Source organism: Hibiscus syriacus, unplaced genomic scaffold, assembly GCF_006381635.1.
Source record: "Hibiscus syriacus cultivar Baekdansim isolate YM2019G1 unplaced genomic scaffold, ASM638163v2 tig00110159_pilon, whole genome shotgun sequence".
NCBI lineage: Eukaryota > Viridiplantae > Streptophyta > Magnoliopsida > Malvales > Malvaceae > Hibiscus > Hibiscus syriacus.
This window is the reverse complement of record NW_024062607.1, coordinates 1,384,054-1,397,465: the sequence shown is the minus strand read 5'-3', so window position 1 is coordinate 1,397,465 and position 13,412 is coordinate 1,384,054. Positions and strand designations below refer to the sequence as shown.

General features: G+C 32.9%; 1 pseudogene; it reads right to left on the bottom strand.

The window, feature by feature from the left end:
- Positions 1 to 577: 577 nt before the first annotated feature.
- On the bottom strand, positions 578 to 12,971 carry LOC120216179 (annotated as a pseudogene).
- Between the last annotated feature and the right edge of the window lie 441 nt (positions 12,972 to 13,412).

Genomic DNA, 13,412 nt, shown 5'->3' with positions numbered 1-13,412 from the left:
TTTCTAGTAAGAAAATTAGAGCCGAAAGTTAAGTGAGAGACAACGGCAACATCAACGAAGCACGGGAAATGTTCAGGTGCAGCGGTCTTAACATACGGTTAAAAAAGGCGCTATCAGTTTTATTATTGTTTAAATAACAAAACCGGTAAAAAATGATCAAAAACATTATTAGGCGCTACTAATTTTATTATTATTGGACACTTTTACCGGAAATGTTCAAAAATTGATGTTTTAGGTAAAATTAATATTTTAGGTAATTTATTTACCGATTTATTATTTAAACAATAACAAAATCGATTATACTTTATTTTAGCATTATATTAAAATGTCATACTGTAAAATTTCCGTCGAAGCACACTTGGACTCCATGTCGTAAAAGAAGCCGTGACGTAGGCAGGGAACAGAGTTTACTTTGCTTCTAGCTGTAGCTTTTAAGTCTTCGCATGTGAAAACCGGAAATTATTGATTACTTCATTAATAAGACATAAGGATAGTCAAAGAGGAAGCTGCAATGTCATTGCATTGTTGAAAATTCGAACGCAGATAAACATATACTACTAAATTTGTATTGCGGCTATACATCGACAATACAACAATAATGAACAATGGTACAATCGTACATAGCGAGTGTAATGCGCTCGGATAGGGTTTGCTTATCGATGGTCTAAAGGTATTTTCTCATCGTTATGTCTATGAAGGATTACATGAGGGTGTAGCTTGAGAAAGTAGCCCAAAAATGTACTACAAGAATAGAGGCAATGTGGAGATGAGTCCGCAGATCGACAGGAGAGAAGCATGGAGATGGCAGGATGGCAAGGCAACTGATGTGTGAGAGTTGTTGTTTGTCTTTATATCTTTCGTTGATCCCGGAGTCGAACAATTATGGATTCCGGAAGCAATGGCAGGGGGTGCAGAGACAGGATGTTATTCTTCTTCGGACGTGTTCGATTCCTCAACTTCATAACCTGTATTAAAGCAAACGAAAAATGTAGGTAACCAGGTTTGACATATTAGAGCATAATGGAAATGTACGTTTATGAACAAAATCATCGCTTACAATCGGACTTCTTCCAACCCAAGACAAATCTTTCTCGGTCAAAAACCACGCGGTAGCCGGTCATAGAGTTTTCTATTCCGATGAACGAACGGCCAGAAAAGCGAACACAAAAACCATTAGGAAAAAACGTCAATTAACGCCGATAGTCATTCAACAAAGGAACTAGATTCATTTGAGTTAATTACACAGCAGAAGCATCAACTAATCGCCTACAATGAGAAACACTTACGTCCAATTATATTCAGTTCCGTACTCTTGAAGACAGCTAAGCAATATACAAATTTACTCTGCAAATCATTAGAGGTAAATTGTTTAGTTGCAATAATATCAAAAAAGAAAGAAAGAAAAAACTCGAGGCACAGTACACTACCTGAGTCGAAATGACAATTATTGGGTCGTACATGGGAAAGTGACTTCCGCCTTTCATGGTTAAGCTCATACTAGGTATTAAACTTGTATTTGCATTAGGGCTGCATGCCACAAATCAAAATCATAAGATGTATAGAATTCAACCTAAGCAGTGAAATAGAAGATATAAACTAGACTCGACAATGAACCTCATATCATAACAGTACTCAAAAGGGATCCTTGAATCAGTCGAATGACGACTATCTTGAGAATGGAACTGTAAAAGAATATAAATTACTAAGTCGCAGCATCAAGTTTCATCGGTTTTAAGATGTGGATTACTTAATTCGATGCAAGATTTGAATATGTTGGGTCAACCAAGTATGTAAATGAGGTCCCAGAATCAAAAAGAGCTGTAAAACCACCATCAATTAAAGTTGTCCCCACCTGGATTTGGGTTGCAGTAATGTTATACGTCGGATTGCAAGATAAATCGCAACTAGATGTTAACATAAAACGTTCAATCTGCAAATACATCGATCTAAACTCACAGTGATCAGCATCAAGAAAATTAGAAAATTATCACTTACTGTGATGGGTTAACATTAAACGGCGTCTCTTCTTGGTCTGGACTCCCTTTGTCTCCAAAACTGATCCATCCAGTTCCATCATTTCCAAAACACATGGAGAATGAATCATCCGTTAAACCCTCATGTGATAAAATGCTAGGAACCGCTATTTTCTCCATGCCAAGCCCAAATAAACCATTGGGAGCTGCAACGTCGAGGAATGATCCGCTTTGTACCTGCCCACAGTTGCACAATTCATATTGTATTTTCATCTGAACCTAGACAAACGCCTGGAAACAAATAATGGCCTGTGCAGAGCCTTTCAGAAAAACTATAGAATAAGGCATGCAAACCAATTAAGCTGAATATTAAGAGAACTTACCCAAATGTGACATTTGCCTCAACTGATTCCGGATGACCATCTTCAGTTGTTAGGTGAAGAACATCCTCCGCTAGAACCCCAGAGGTAGAAGTTTGACATGTAAGATACCATGTAAGGACAATTACTAAATGTTCGAGACATTGGTTACGTTGTGCACACAAGCTACTGCTGCAGGCAACCTTATTGCTAGCGGATGATCCTTTAGGGTCATATATACTAAGCTCAAAATTCTGTCACCAAAAAGAGTGCACAGTTTGCCATCAGTACAAGGGCAAGAAGTTAAGAGCAGACCAATTTAAAAAAAATGAGATACATTTTTTTCCTCTTAAATATATGACTCTGATTCTTTGAACTGCGTATGACTTCTAGAATGAACAAAGAGTAACGCCACTGCAAAATTTTGCTATGAACAGATTTAAAATAGACCTGCATTTATGGGGGAAACTTGATGTGCATTCTTAAGAGTTTCATCTTTCAAAATGCATTATAGACATGAAGAAAAAGGCCAAGGAAACTTAGAATTTAAGAGTAAAAAGGGAAAGGAAAATAAGAAAAAAACATACAGAAGCATAGGTAGTTCCTTCAGTTGGAGCACATTTGGTACATTAACAGGGCACCCAGAAAAGATCACTCCCGGTATCAAGTGTCACCATGAACTTCACCCCCGGAGTCCCCAATTGAACCGTTGTGTGATGTAAACTGCACCCCATAAAAATCCCAATCAAGATTTGCAGAAATAAAATATCACCAAAACCCTATATCTAAAACTTCCCAGAAAACATAAGGGGAGAGAAGATCTTTAGAATCCTAAAGAGTTGATTTGGAAAGTGGAGTTGCCATCGGAGAAAGAAAGGGTTGCATTAACACCGGAGAGTTCGCGGTCGCGGAAGAGACGATCCCGTTGAGCTAAAACGGCGTAGTATTCGAAAGAGTCTTTCAAAGGCCAATTCGAGAGTTTTCCAATGGAGTTGGACCAGTTCCTGACGGGTTCAGAGAGACGGTGGTGCATCTCGAAAGTGAAGATGCGTCCATTGCCGAGTCTGAAGCTAAAGAAGACCCAGATTGATATCAAGAAAAAAAAAGACAATCTTTAACATATTTTTTAATTAATGTGGTATCCGATTTATTGATTTATTAATTTAGTATATCTACTAATTTAGAGGTATTACATCTTATTTCACTAAATCAATTATTTTTTTATAAAGTCTTTAATAGTTTCATTACTGAGTATTACAGGAGAATTAAGTTGAAAACGGGAAAATGATAATAAGAGGTAGAACAATATGTTTTATTTTCAGCAAGTGTTTGGTGTTCAGAGGATCTGTATAACCAGTGCTGCTTCTTGTTCTTGTTTTTGTTACCGTACGAGTGAAAACAGTAAATTTTTTTGACGAAGTGAAAGCAGACAGGATTAACATTTGATGAAGTCAGTTGAATCGATAAATTTTGAGTTATTTTAGTTAATGAATTGTATTTTATAATTTGAATTTAATTTAATATTTTTCAGTCGATCGAGTTTAAAAAATTAAAGTCGAGTTATTTGAGTTTTTATATTAATTTTATTATAATTATTTATGATATTATGGCGGATTTCTTCCAATTTTTTTACTTTTTTTACCATATAATATATATATATATATTCACATTGTAATTTTATTTAATATATAAAATACAATCTAAAATTATAAAATATATTCATAATATTATATTTTAAAGAAAATATTTTGAGAGTAAAATATTGATTAGAATATAAATGAGTCTAGAAATTAATGGGAATAAAGAACTTGCAGCAATTGTAGTCAAAAGACCAAATAGAGTAAAATACAAAGTTAAATGACTAAAAAAAAGTACATATTTAGTAAAAATAGAGTAAGAATTGAAGTTACATAGATATTTATTTAGGTATATGAGCATGTAGTACAAATTTGGTAAAAATGACTTAAAATAAAGGGTGAATTGAAGAAATAATAAAATTATGAACAATTGAAGGACTAAATTGAAAAATAGAAAAATTTTATCAAAAATAGAAATTGAGATTACATATGTATTTTACGATGATTTAGGAGCATGTAATTAAAAGTTGGTAAAAAATATGGACATAAAATAAATGAGAAATTGAAGAAATATGAAATCATTGACTAAATCGTAAAATTATCAAAATATTTAGATAAATTTTTTATTTTTCGAGCAACTCAAAATTTCAATTCGATTCTAACTTGAAAACCAGGAAATTGTCTAAATGAAATGTTTTGCATGTATTCTACGGTAGCTTTTGCATGTATTCTACGGTAGCTTTTGCATGTGCACTGGTGGGTGGTTCTTGGGGCCTACCCTTTAAGCCGATGAACTTTAGAATTAAGAAACCAGGAAAATGAAATGTCATCTTGAAGCTACTAAGAAATCAAAACGATGGGCTTTTAGAATATGGGTCCTGTTGCAGTTGGGTCTACATATATTAAAAAGTGTAAATTATTTAATTAATACTTAAATTATTAGTTTTAGTCTATTTTAATATAAACTTTCAAATTTTTTAAAATCATATTTAACGTTTAGTTTTCATATCATTTTAGTATCTGTCAGTAAACTTTATACATTTAGTACTTAAACTATCAATTTTGATCTATTTTAGTACTTAAATTATTAGTTTTTCAAAATTTAATGTTAAATTTTAAACATATGTACTAAAATGAAAAAAATTAAAATTTTTAATGGCAGTACTAATATAAAACAAAAGCTAAATTTTAGGTATGATATTGAAAAAATAAAAAATTTAGATACTAGAACAGACTAAAATTGATAGTTTAGAAACTAAATAAGTAATTTACCCTATAAAGAAACTCATTTTACCCAATAGATCAGAATTTGCGGTCTTTTATTCGGCCTGTTGTAGGGAGTACGTGCCTATCTGCTTGCTCTTTACCTGAAATCTGACTTTCCCAATAACCCAGATTTTGTTCCAAAGTATTCAGCTTTTGCCAAAATCAAATGGCTGTTAATCCAATAGCAAAGTTTTCAAATGCATGAAGATTAAATTAGCTTTACCTAATCCATATTAAATGGTCTTCATGCTGTTGGTAAAATAGACTGCTGCAAAACGAGACATTAGCATTGACTGAAAAAATATATATTGAAATATATAAATAAAGAACCAATTAACCGTGTCGTGGTATTAACCATGCCTTATAAGCGAATTCGCCCGATGTGTGTAATCGTTGCAGTAGGCAGTCCGTCCCCCGAGGTTAACACGGTCGCTCCAAATTTCGTACACCCGAAATCGGAGTGGACTGCTGGTGGTATTGCGCTTCTAATCAGAAAGCACACAGAGAAAAAGTTTAGAAAACACTTTGAGAGTGAATTCATAATGTTGAGAGTGAGTCGAGAAGCTCAATTTAGCTCTCTATTTATATGCTAGAAGTAAGGGTAAATTCATCCAACAATAAAATCAAATTAAATTTGATTTTAATTTTGAATTTAAACCCTTTTGTAACTCCTGAAATATCTTTATGAATCCATCTCAAAAAGAGTCCAGATTCATTGCATAAAAACTCAACAGTTATAACTCCTGAAATTAAATCATATAACTCTTGTAACTTCTGATATTAGCAGCTTATCTCTCCCATGAACAAAGCTTGAAATCAGTCCAGATACATCTAAGTTCTGATTTAATTTATAAAAGTAATTGTTTAATTTATTTAATTTCAGACAACTAATAATCAGCTGTTATCATCTGAAATATTCGAACTTTAACAGTCCCAGTAACCTATAAATATCAGATGAATCTTTCACAGTTTTCATTTAATCTTTCAGAGAAAAATTCCTTATGAATTTTCTCTAAAAAGATAATATCTGTGAGGATGTGTTAAAGACACATGTTACAACGCTTTGTTCTCTAACACTCAACAAGGAATGGAGAATGTGAACCTTAAATACCATTCCCACTAGTGTTTCTAACTCTATGTGGGATTGAGCATTACCAACATTCCCCCACTAATGCGAAAGAATTCTTTTGAAACTCAAAAATAATCTTTCCAGAAGAGCAATAGCGAGATTAGTAGCTTAAGCACTAGTGAACGTATCTGGAACTAGTACATAGTGATGATGAGCACTCCTTCTCTTTGATAAGTGAAACTAGTCTTGAATTTTCTAAGATGGGGGTAAACTCATAACACACAACTAACCCCTTCATCCACTTCAGTCCTCGATGTGTAAGATATATATATATATATATACAAAAGCATATATTTAGCCATCTTACCTCAGGATTCTAGTAAGTGTGCTAGAAAAATGGCCCAACATTTTTCATAGAAGGCGGCTAACCCTTCTCACTTACATAGGTTATTTCATCAAGTTTATCTCGACATAAACCACCCTTAACAGGGTTATGAAATAATTAAGAGCTTCTATAATAGCTCAACCTCACAAAGGGTATGGTGATTTTCTTCAAGTTCATTATTAATGAACCACCCAAACTCTGGGATAAGAAGTCATTAAGAATAAATATTCAACCTCAGTAATCGGTAAATTCAATAAGTCCTTCCCACTAGAACCATCCAAATTCTTGGATTTGAATTTATTAAGAGTTTAACAAACTCAACATTTCTGTCGGTATTATTTCCTTCTTGTTTAGGACTACCCACTCACTCTGGGTTATGAACTTATTAAGAATAGATATTCAGCCAAAATCGATAAATTCATCAAGTTTTTCTCACTAAGACCACCCAAAGCCTGGACTATGAATTTATTAAGAGCACTTAAGCTCATCTTGGGCATGCACATTATTCATCATAGGGATAGGCAATATGAATGTGCACTATGAGTCTTTCCATGGTTTCGTTTAACCACATGGAACTTAGATAACTAAGTTGGGTATCCACCATGAATTCCTCAACCAATAGGCTTTAGGCCCATCCCCCTCGACAAATCTAGGACCAATGATCTGCTAGGTTCCTTTCCGACTTTACATACTATAAATAGAGCACTCAATTCTTTATTAAGTGTCTAACTGATTCATGCCTTATGCAAATGTGTCTTTTCTTACCATTGTACACATATTATAGCTTGTGAATCACACAATAAAGAAATCGTAGGAGTCAATCTTCCCCACAACGGAATATCTGCTAACAAGCTTCTGAGCCACTCGACTTCTTGCCTAGCTAGGTCAAGAGCTATAAACTTGACTCTATGGTAGAACGAGCAATACAAGTCTGCTTTGATGATTTCCATGAGATTGCTGCTCCACCTAAAGTAAAAATATACTCGCTCGTAGAGCTTACCTCATCATTATCAGAAACCCTATTGGCATCACAATATCCTTCCAGTACCGCAGGATAGCCAACAAACTCAAGTTTCCAATCCAAAGTACCCTTAAGATACTTCAGTAAGCGTCTAAGAGCAATGCAATATTCATCACTCGGATTATGAGTATAACTACTTAGTCTACTCGTAGCATAAGCAATATTAGGCCGAGTATAGTTCATTAAGAACATTAAGATTCCAATTAATTTAGCATATTCTATTTGGGAAACGCTACTTCCTTTATTCTTAAAGAGATATAATGCTAGGGTCACAAGGGTTCGAACATGGACGACATCAAAACTATCAAATTTCTTTAACACTTTGTCAATATAGTGTGCTTGACTTAAAGAAAAACCCTTTTCAGTGTTGGTAATTTTGACTCCTAAGATTACATTGACTTCTCCCAGATCCATCATCTCAAATTTAGTGGACAAGAAACTATTTGTTTTGTTAATAGACTCAATGTTAGAACTGAAAATCAACATGTCATCAACATACAAAACCTATGATGAAGCAATCAGTACCAAACATCCTCGAATACATACAATCATCCGAACCATTCACAACAAAACCAAAACTAAATATAGTTTTATGAAATTTCTTGTACCATTTTTCCCATATAGATCTCCTCATCTAGATCTTCATTCAAAATACAGTCTTAACATCCATTTGATGTACTTGCAACTTATGAATGAAGGCTAGTGCAAATAATGCACGGATCATTGAGATGTTCATAACGGGAGAGTAAGAATCAAAGTAGTCTAAAACAAACTTTTGAGTGAACCTCTGATAACTAGCCTTGCCTTGTACCACTGGATCAAACCATCTGGTCTCATTTTCTTCCGGAAGATTCATTTGCTACAGATTGGTTTAAATCCTCTAGGCAAGTCAACTAATCCCAAGTATGATTAGACATTATCGATTCTAGTTTATCATTAATAGCGTTTTTCTAGAAACTAGCATCGATAGATCTTATAGCTTTTTTTAGGATCCTCATATAATATTTAAGCTATATGATCAGAAAGATAGTCTAAATCATTTATCTCAGAAATAAAGGAAGTGATAAAATTTGGTCCAAATAGCCTTTTACTTCTTCTAGGCTCGAAATCAATTTCTTGAGAAAACCTAGCAAGAATACTAGAAGAAGTGGATATAATATTTTCGATTTGAGTTTATGCATTTAATCTACATTTTAAGACACCCCCACATTTCTAACATTTTAGGATATCCATAAGTGTCTTGTAAAACGTGTAAACAAATAATCATACTAGAATAAAGTTTGTTATGAGTTCTAGCCATAAAACTATATTTTAACAAACTCAAGTTTTGTTTACACATAATTATATTCTCAAAGTTTTGAGAAGTTACAAATCATTTAGATTAAAATGCATAAACCAATATGAAATTCTTTATGACTTTTCCTCATTCAAAATGAATTTCTATTTTTTCCTAACATCAGGAAAAATGATCTCAAGTTTAAAACAAAAGATTTTAGCACAAATTCTGAAATAGATAATCTCTTTTCTTTCCTCTACTTAGGAAAATCACTTAAAGAGATTTAATAGCTACAAGACACTTTTAGTAGCAATAGTGTCTATCATATTCTCATTCATGATATTCAACATATTAGCCTTAAAGAGATCATCATATATTTTATTTACTATGACTAAATTTGGTATTCCACTTAACCAAATTAATCTATACTCTTTTAACTTCTTCAATAAGTTCATAATATTGGAATAGTGAGCATAGTAATGAACAATGCACCATGTAGGTTTCTATGAAAGAGAGGTGGTGCACTAGGCACACTTAAGTGCCAAGTCTTCATAGAACCAATCCTAGACACACTTTCATACTCATCACACTACTTTCCAATAAATTATTTATAGATTTTCTCTTTCTTAAGGCTTCTTAAAGATTTATGCTTGATACTTTTATTCACAATAGTATTTTATTAAGCATATATATTTTGGGCTCAAACTACTACCTTAGCCTTAGTAGTACTACCTTAATCTTTACTAGAGGTTTTATCTCATTTCATAATATCCACTGAGTTTTAAATACTATCTTAAAGGCTCATGCAATCTAATTCATTATTTAAAACGCATGAATTAACATGCAACAAGTCTAAACAATCTGACCTCGTAGGTAGAATCACAATTCCAAATAGACTTGTTCACAATGCATAAAACTTCATTCTTTGCATCACCATATTTGAAGAATCTTCTCGTTCAACATCATCATCTTCATGATTCTCCAAAATTGCAACTGTTTTGTTGTCTTTATAAATTTCTCACAAGAAATTATTAGTACGACCAATAGAGTTGACATTTATTTTCAACTTACTATTTAGAAACGTAATAGTCTTACCCTAACATGAAAATAAATAGTTACTCATATCCACATGAACCAAATATCATACATGCATTATCTCTCATACCGAAATGTCAATGTTCATAACATTATAGTCATGTCACTTCTTGATTATAGCATGCAAGTTTCAAAATTGAACGTTTAAAAAACACCAACATTTATATAGCTATTAACAAATATTTATATAGCTATTTAATAAATCGTTCAACCTACTATTGAAACTTGAAACATTTAGATTATATAATGGCTATAATCAATATTCATGTATAAAATTAAATGTCATGAAACTACCAACAGAAAATGTTTTCACGTATATTTCATGTAAACTTTTAATACACAACTTTATTGCATTTAAATTGAATTAATCATGAATAACCTTGATTCATGCTTAAATGTTTCTATACATTAATCATTTAATGTTATAATAAACAACGTTTTATAACATTTCTTAATGCACATTAATTTAAACGTTTCTCTCATAATTTTATTGCAATAAATTATAAAACAAATCATTGTTCTTCATGTCATTTCCAATCCATGCATCGTTAATGCATTAATATCATGCATTTATCACTTTTAAAACCAATGTTAAAAACAATATTTAATGGCTTTAATTTCTAACGTGCATATGGTTTTAAACCTCATACATTATTATGCATTATTATAATAAAACGTATGCATTATTATGCAATAAAAACTCCACGCCTTAAAAGACTTTCAATGGTTTTAACATGAAATTGAACTACCAATTAAATTGATAGTATTGTTACTATAATCAAAGTAACATAACAGACGTTCGACAATTTTTCTTTTCATCAGAAACACAAACAACTCTTTTGCGGTTCCAACAATCCCAACGGAAATTGCAATTCACCAGCCTCTATCGAATCCAACGGTTTTTCTATTACTTGTTGGACATGTGTTCGTTTGAACTTTTATTTTCAACAATAAATAGTTGAAACTCTATTGCGTTTTGCAACCATACGTGGAATTCGTTTCTAAATTGTTGGTAAAATAGACTGCTACAAAATGAGACATTAGCATTGACTGGAAAAATATATACTGAAATATATAAATAAAGAACCAATTAACCGTATCGTGGTATTAACCACTGCCTTAGAAACAAATTCGCCCCGATGTGTGTAATCGCTGCAGTAGGCGGCCCGTCCCCCGAGGTTAACACGGTCGCTCTAAATTTCGTACACCCAAAATCGGAGTGGACTGCTGGTGGTATTACACTTTTGATTGGAAAGTACACAGAGAACAAGTTTAGAAAACACTTAGAGAGTGAATTCAGAATGTTGAGTGAGTTGAGAAGCTAAATTTAGCTCTCTATTTATAGGCTTGAAGTAAGGGTAAATTCATCTAACAATAAAATCAAATTAAATTTGATTTTAATTCTGAATTTAAACCCTTTTGTAACTCTGAAATATCTTTATGAATCCATCTCAAAAAGAGTCCAAGTTCATTGCATAAAAACTCAACAGTTATAACTCCTGATATTAACAGCTTGTCTCTCCCATGAACAAAACTAGAAATCAGTCCAGATACATCTTATGTTCTGATTTAATTTAGAAAAGTAATTGTTTAATTTATTTAATTTCAGACAACTAATAATCAACTGTTATCATCTGAAATATTCAAACTTTAACAGTTTCAGTAGCCTATAAATATCAGATGAATCTTTCACATTTTTCATTTAATATTTTAGAGAAAAATTCCTTACGAAATTTCTCTAAAAAAATAGTATCCGTGAGGACGTGTCAAAGACACATATTACCACGCTTTGTTCTCTAACACTCAACAAGGAATGGAGAATGTGAACCTTAAATATCATTCCCACTAGTGTTTCCAACTCTATGTGGGATTGAGCATTACCAACACATGCTACTCAAAGTTAAGCAGAATTTCAGCATTTGCACGGTGTTTGACAATTGACACCCACAAATTTACCAGAATGTCAACCTTGGCCGAGTTAGTTACATTATTCTACTGTAAACTAAAGCACAGTTTTAAAAGAAGGGAGGAAAGTGGAAACATAATAGAATGATTTGAGGTGAACAAAGAGAAGTGCAAAGAGAGCTTCTTTCATCTGATATTCATTCAGTTATCCTTTTTGACATAATTATGGATGAATATCAAAATTATTTAGCCAAATTCAAGGGTAGTATCGATCAACTTGAAGGAGGAGGAGAACAGATGAAGACTGTTGTTTTTGCTGATTACAAGTGCAGAACGTAATAAATATCCAAAAGGAAAGAATTGTGTGTTAATTTAGTTCTTAACTTAAAATCTGTGTACCCTGGAAGATTGAGAAAGACACCTGAATCATTCAGTATGTACACTTTCTAGACTTGAGCTTTAGTTTTATGTGAACCATCTGTTTATGATACAAGTAGAATAACATCTTACTTGAGTGAGAGAGATGCCTTTTTGTCCTCACCTGCTACTGCATTTTTCAAAGCAAAGGCCCCCACTACTTCCCCCAAATTGTCCTCTTCCTGATCTCTTTTTACTGGCACAAGTCTCAATGCCTTGAAGAGCCCCGTCTTCACTGTTTAGGTTTATTTATCTCATTTTCAGGTAAAATAGGGAATATAATAGCATGGGAAAATGAGGTTGGTTTAGAATTAATTAGGGATTTGATTTTGCAAGCCATTTTTATCGAAAAATCACCATAATAATAAAATATTACAAGTTAGATATATGTTCCTAAAATTTTATTGATCTAGCACCTTTTCTAATAAGGTGCGTTGCAAGAGGCACACCTTCGGTGGGTTTTGTCCGAGTTGACACAATAGTGGAAAGGCGTGTTATCGGGGACGCGCCTTCGTGGGGAAATTCTAACACAAAGAAGGCGCGTTGCAGAGGTATGTCTTCCGTTATTCCCCGTTCAATTATTACCCGACCTAACACTCTTAAACTCCGCCCACCCACTCATCCCCATCCCCTCACCCGAATCCAAATAACAAACCATATCAAAATTAGTTTCACATTCTTCCTTCTATTAAGCTAAATAGATTTTGTTATAGTTTTTAAAAGATAAAATATTTTTTATATATTATATTTATTTAATATTTAATTATTTATGAAATTTTATTGTATTATTTACTTTTTGCAGTTGTAAAATAGAATGTGGGATGTTACGATTGGATGAGAATCATAGTTCGAGACATTTTTCCGATACAGTAACAATATTAAATTGTGTTATTTACCAAATTCACATGCCCTGGCCAGGCAGGATGAAGAGCGGACACCTCAGAAAGTGCCTTGTATGATCAAATGTTGATTTCAGAAAGTTGAAATCATATTCGAATAGTGATAGAAGGTCTTCAATGTTTTGAATCGGAAAAATTATATGGAGTAGTTTTGTTATTACGTGGATAAG